Genomic DNA, 7,472 nt, shown 5'->3' with positions numbered 1-7,472 from the left:
GAAGGTTAGATTCACATTAGGTTCACCAAAATATGGGGGTGGAAAAAATGAGATCAGGTGACTAGGACCTAATCCCACTTTTGCCAACACATTGGGAATACGAAGGAGCCTAGGGAGATAGATCACTTTGGATACTTCTTATGACAAAGAGAGATCCAAGGATTACCTGTTAGGGTTCTATTCTTCTTGTTGCAAATGATGAGAAAAACTAGGGTTTGATTGACCAACTAGACTAGGAGATGAAGAATGAAGCACAAATTAACTTGAAATTGAACAAACTTGCAGATCTGAAACTGAGATACTGAAAGCATGAAAGGAGGAGGATTATGTATGTGTACTTGATTCTACAAATTGGACAAAACTAACCAGGACTAGGGTGCCACGCCACTGTCCTATTTCTACAGACAGGAGGCTACAATTGAAAGACAACAGATCTTATGACCTGAAGCTGCAACTTGCTAAAAAACACTAAAAAGAAGAGGGACCATGGAGCCATGCCACTATCTTAGGTAGGACCAGGGTGCCATTCCTCTGTCCTAGGTAGATTAGGAAGATCTGATGATTCTAGGTGGTTCTTGTGCCTTTTGCTGAGCTAAAAGTGCCTACGGGTACCTGCTTCTGTACCTGGACCTAGAAAGGGAAGGTTTGGGTGGCTATATAGGATTTTTCCTTAGTAAAACCTCTATGTTGGTGATTTACGCCTCCACAAATAGCTGATAATATACTAAAAATTTGTGTGCTAGAACCTTGTGCATATGCAAGATCCTTAATGATAAGAAACTAGAGCTACCCTACGCCTGAGAGTAAACCCTAAATATAAATGTGAATGTAATTAACAATGCTTCAAACCAAATATGATAAATGATCTAAAGCATGAATGTGAATATAAAAATTGATGTAAAGAAGCTCATACAAAGACATGCAAATAACATGAAATCATACCAATCCCTAAGGGAGAGATATTGTCACAAGATCTCCTATTATTCTTCAATGTCTTCAAGGCTCCTAATTGATGATGAATGCTTGACAAATGTTTGATGAATGTTGTTGAATATTGTTGTAGACTACACATAGGCTTCTCTTTCACTATAGAGAAGGCTACTTATGCTCGCTCCAACAACATTTCTCTATTTTATTAGATGCCTTCAAATGAAGAAAGAGAGCTCTTATGTATGAAACCCTAGATCTTAATTTTGACTTAATTCTACCTTTAGGCCGACCTAGGAATTGAATTTCCCACCAATATTTTGGGGTTAAGAATTATAATATCATAGGATTATGCTCCCAAAATTTTGGGAAAAAAGTTGAGGACCGTAGCAGGAAAACACATGGTCTGACCAACTTTTCACCAAATTTTTAGGGTCGTTAGATATGATGATATTAGTGCGAATCCCAAAGTTACAATTTATTTTGAGGTGTTCTGATATGGGAAATCGGGCCTTAAAGGTCGAAATAGGACATAATTAGGGTTTATGATTAAATGATTTATTGGAGGAATAAAATAAAAAGGGTCACACTTAGGGTAAACAACCCAATTTTATAATGTATGAAGTTATGAAATAAGACTTTAGATTTAATAAAATTAATTAATTAAACACTTAAAGGGAAGTAATAATGCAAGATGGAAGAAAAACTAAGATGGGTGCTAACCTAAGTGTGAAATTGTACCATCCTAGCAAGGGTGTACAATTTATGACACTATAGATTCAAAGGAGACATTGCTGAAGTCAAGTGAAGAAGAATCCCCCAGATAGCCTGATGACTCTAAAATCCACTTCCTAGAGTATGAGTCTGATTCGAAAAGAGGAGGTGATAATTTGGTTACCTTGGAGGATCCTTCTTGTGTTGTGCTGACCAGAAATCAACAAAATGTAAAACCTCAAGGTGCTCTTTCATCTTCTATTATGAACCCCAAAGGTAAGGAGATCATTTCCCGGCTTTATAATAGTGATTTCATACCTCAAGAACCTCAGTTATTGAAATATGTAGACACTCAGGGTTCATTTGATATTATTGAATTTTGTAAATCATCTTGGATTCAAATTATGCCAGTTGAATATCTTAAGTTAAATCCTAAAGAACTTGATAGGTTGGTTAAGTTTGTGAAAGGAAATAATGCATATGTACAAGCTGATATGATACAACAATCAAAAAATGCTACATTTTCCTCCCAACGAGATGTGTCAACTTGTCCTTCTACTCATGAACCTTCTCCTAAAATAGTTGCCCATCAAGTTGATGACATGTTGTTTATCCTTGAATTAAAATTTGAGCCTTTTTATATATTCTTGTTCATAGATGGTCATAAACTGGATAATTGTATTATAGACTCTAGTGCCTCAAATAATATCATACCATCTACTATAGCCAGGGCCTTGGGATTATCATTAACAAAAACCTTTGGTAGATGTTACTCCATGGACTCCAAACAAATACCCTTGTTAGGATAGATTAAAGATGCTCAAGTGGCCCTTGCCACTCATCCTGATAAAAGAGTTAGGTTAACTATTTTGATAGCTGATATTCTTGCAAGTTATGGCATGTTACTAAGTTGTACATTTTGTAGAGACCTAGGAGGTGAGATTAAGATGGACTAGTCTCAGGCCACCATTCCCATAGGGAAATAGTAGGTCATTTTACAACTAAATCCCAAATCTAAGTTCACTGCTTTTCCCCTTGATGATCTAAAGGCATAAAATTGTACCATGAATGTGAATTTGGGAATTATAGGATCTTATTTGATAATGAAGTTGCAAGAAATTTGTCTCATCCTAAGGCACTTAAAGACCAATGGATAATGGAGTTCAATGGAAGTTGTTCAACATCGAGTTCTAGAGCTAGAGTAGTTCTTATTCCTCTTTCTGCCAAACATATTCCTTTCTCTTTCAAGTTTGAGTTTAAAAATACAAACAATACTTCTGAGTATGAGGCCTTATTGTTGGGAATAGTTAAAGCAAAGAAATTGCGAGTGAAATTGTTATGGGTAAAAGGAGATGTCGAGTTGATTATCAAACAAGTAAGAGGGTTATTCACTATAAATAATGAAAGATTAAAACACTACCGAAATAGGGTATGGGACGAAATTGAAGGTTTTGATGCTTTTTCTATTGAAGCCATCCCACACAAATTCAATTCTAAATTTGATTCTTTAGTCATTTTGACTTCTCTCTTGATTTACCATCCTAAATTCATAGTAGATTTTTACCGGGTGGAGTTAGCATATAGACCAAGTGTCCTTGATGACTCAAAATTTTGGCAGGTCTTTGAAAATGATAAGCAGATCAAAAAATTTCTACATTGTACAAAAATGTTCATAACAACATTGTTTGAAGGCTCTAAAATAGAATGTAAGGAATTCTCCCCAGACCCAGAAGAGAAACCACGAGATGAAATTATTCAGTTGAAAGGAAACAAAATTCCTAGAAGGTTAGTGTCTTTAGAGCACCTTTATGACAAACATGATGGTTTCATCAAGAGGAAGGATGAACGAGTGCCAACAACTCATGATCCCATTGATTATGAGAAGATCCTAAGTTCATAAATTTGGGAAAGTGTTGTGCCCTTGAGGAGAAAAGAAGATTCATTAATTTTTCAATATAGTAAAAGAAACTATATTTAGAGATGGGCAGTTTCAACTCTATATTCCTATGAAACTAGGAACAAGTCCATTTAGGCAGAAGTTGAGAAACTTTAATCCCAAGGTTACAAAGACCATCTTCAAGGAGGTGGGTAAAATGTTATAGGAAAAAATCATATACCCTATTCATCATTCCACTTGGATAGCTAATATAGTTCCAGTTCATAAAAAGAATGGAGAAATAAGGATTTGTATGGATTTTAGAAATTTCAATCAAGCTAGTTTGAAGGATAATTATCCAGTGCCTGCTATGGATCATATTTTACAAACAGTCTCATGTTCTGAAATGATGTCAATGTTAGACAGGGTTTTAGGCTACAATTAGATTAGTGTCACAGAAAAGGATCAACATAAAACAAATTTCATTACTCCCTGGGGTACTTTTGCATATAACCGGATGTCGTTTGGTTTGATAAATACTTGAGAAACCTTCCAAAGGGCTATGGACTTGTCTTTTGGCCACTTGAAAGATAAAATAATTGTTGTGTACCTGGATGGTTTAACTATTTTCTCGAAAAGGAGAAAGCATCATTTGAGAGATTTAGGGAAAGTTTTGTAGAGATGCAGAGACCATGGAGTATCTTTGAATCCAAAGAAGTTAGCGTTCAGTGTTTACTGAAGGTAAACTACTTGGTCACATTGTTTCCAAAGAAGGTATCAAGGTAGATCCAGAGAGGGTGAAGGAAATATAGCAAATAAGTTTACCATCAATTAGAAATGGAGTCAGGTCTTTTTTTGGTCCAGTGAATTGTTTGAGGAGGTTTGTTCCTAATTTTAGAGATATTACCTTATACATAGTGAATTTGATGAGTGAAAAACAAGTGTTCAAATGGAATGATGAAGGGAAGAAAGCATTTGAGATAGTAAAAGAAACTATAGCACAGGTTGTTGCACTTATCAATCCATATTTTAAGAAGGATTTCATCATATACTGTTATGCCTCTAAGCATACTATGTATAAAATTTTATTGCAAAAAAATGAGGACAATGAGAAAGTTCCAATTGCCTTCATGAGAGTAGCACTCAAGAAGCATGAACTGAAATATTCATTGATGGAGAAGTAAGCATTTGTAGTGCTAAAGATTGTTAAACACTTCAAGTATTATATTCTTCATTCTCATGCAACAGTGTATGTTTTTCACTCGACTATTAAAAGTATTTTGACATGGAAAGATATTGGAATAAATAGCAGAGCTGCATGGGTATCAAAAATACAAGAGTTAAATATAGATATTAAACCAACCAAATTGGTAAGGGGACATGGGTTATGTAAATTGATTGCAGAAAGTGAAGATGAAGTGCAAGAAGAGTTACCTCTGGTTCTATTTGTGGGTCTTCAAGATTATTGGTTTGCAGATGTTGCATTTTACCTAACTTATGGGGAATGTCCTGAGCATTTATCACCTAAGGAGAAACACAATTTGAGATTGAACTCTTCTAAGTATGTTATCTTTAGTGATTTTTTGTACAAGAAGGGATTAGAGGGGACTTTCTTACATTGTGTTGATAAAGAACATCAAGAGGCTCTTCTAAAAACATTCCATAATGAAGCTTGCGGTGGATATTTTTCTTCGACAGTGATTGCCTATAAAATTTTGAGAAAATGCTACTATTGGCTAGGCATGTTCAAGGATGCTTACACCTGCGTGGAAAATTGTGAAAAATGTAAACTGTTCATAGGAAAGCCACAGATTGCGGTATTACCCCTTAGACCTATTGTTATTGATGAACCATTTAAACAATGGGGGTTGGATTTGATAGGTCCATTGTCACCCATTTCAAGTGCTAGGCATACACATATACTTACTGCAACTAATTATTTTACCAAATGGGTGGAAGTTGTTCTTGTATGAAAGACTACATCTGAAGTGGTTTGTGAATTCTTAAAAGAAAATATTCTAGTTCATTTTGGAGTTCCTCAAAAGATAGTGATTGATAATGCTATGAATTTCTCCTCTACATAAATCTCTATGTTTTGTTATGATCATTGTATTTCTCTTGCCCACTCATCAGATTACTATCCATAAGGCAATGGTCAGGCAGAATCCAACAAAAAGAATTTGATAAATATTATGAAAAAGCTAGCGAGTGAGAATTCAAAGGACTATCACAAGAAAGTGTATGATGCTCTCTGGGTGGATAGGACATCTCCTAAAATGGGAATAGGGATGTCTCCATTTGAATTGGTGTATGGTGTGTGGGTACAATTATCTTTGCCTCTAGAACTGGCAGCTTCAAAGTTACAAACCATGGTTGAGGATGCATATTTTCAAGAATCCTTTGAAAAAGAAATCATGCATTTGATGAATATAGAGGAAGAAAGGGATACACTCGTTAACCAGATTATTGAGCATTTACTACACATCAAGAATTATTTTGACAAGAGAGCTAGACCCAAAATATTTATGCAGAGAGATCAAGTCTTACTCTATGATAGAAGAAGAGAACCTAAAGGGGCACATGGTAAATTTGAATCACTGTAGAAAGGTCCATTCTTGATTCATGAGGTAAAAGGGCCTAATTATTTCAAGATTGCCTATATTGATGGTACTGTTCTTCCCCTATCTTATAATAGACATGATCTTAAGATTTATAAGTTGTAAGAAGGTGTCCCCTACATGTTTTGTAGGTTAGTTTTGTTTTCTTTTTAGTTGTGTCAATTTTGGTGTGTTCAATTTGTTGATCTTGGTCTTATTTTCTATCTTTTATTTGAAACCAGAGATTCAAAATTACTCCATAATCCTCTATAGTCCTGGTCCCCATTTATAGCCAATGTTACCCTCTCTCATTTTCCTGAGGCATTTTTGTTCTCACATTATTTAAAATAAGGATTGTTTAAATTTAGTCTGGGTTTGTGTAATTCTTGGTTTTGGTCTTATTAAGTTTTGTCTTGAACTGAACCTCTCAGTTGAACCTTTTCAAAAGTTCAAGGTTCAGGTTCAAGCGGAGTATGTTGGGTCACGGATTTGTTCTAATTAAAAGTCAATGGTCTTAATGTCAATTGTCATTGAACTTGAACTATTGAACCTTTTCATAGTTAAAGGTTCAAGTTCAAATATGAGAAAGTCGAGTCTTGTCTAAGTCCTGTCTTTGTAACATGTAAGTCACGACCTTTTGGTGTCTTTGTCTTGGTTTCTCCTTGTTTTGTTCTTTTGAACTTAAACTTTTCAAATAGTTCTCGGGGGCTTCAAAGTTCAAATTTCAATGATTTATTAGGTTTGGACATAAAGGTGGAGGGCATGAAAATGATGAAGCATCAGTATGGAGGAAATATTCTGGATTTAAAAGATGAACTTCGAGGGAATGAGTTGCGATGAAGAGCAATACTTGAGAATAATTTTTTCAGAGAAGGATTGGTGGGAAAAGACTTCTAATTAATGAATTGTCAGAATTAAGTCTTTTTGGAATAATTTGGCATGGATAAGCATGCAGTTATGGTTATATCAAATCGTGTGACCGATTTTTAAGCCCGTTCTTAAGATTTGTTTTATTTAAAAAAAATATGAAATACTTGCCTTCTTCTTTTGCCTAATTTGGTAAGTAAGGGATTTACATAGCCAATATTTTTTGTTCTTGTCTCTTTAGATTCCAAGCTCTACATCAAAGGTGAGTTCAAAATATTCTTCTCATACTTGTGATTTCTTAAATTGGAAGCTTTTCTTGGTTTTTCAGTTGGATCAGTTCGTCTCCCTTCCTATGTTTTCTTTTTGTTTGTAAATTTAAAATGAGACTTAAATTTCCTAAGATAGACCAAAATTCTTGGTTAGTTTCTACTTTTCCAGAGTTAGGTGACACTTTTCTGCCATCAGTAGACCTAGATAAATTCCATGAAAGG

The sequence above is a fragment of the Cryptomeria japonica genome, chromosome 7, assembly GCF_030272615.1.
Source record: "Cryptomeria japonica chromosome 7, Sugi_1.0, whole genome shotgun sequence".
NCBI classification, from domain to species: Eukaryota; Viridiplantae; Streptophyta; class Pinopsida; order Cupressales; family Cupressaceae; genus Cryptomeria; species Cryptomeria japonica.
The sequence above is the reverse complement of the archived record's forward strand: the minus strand, read 5'-3'. Positions refer to the sequence as shown.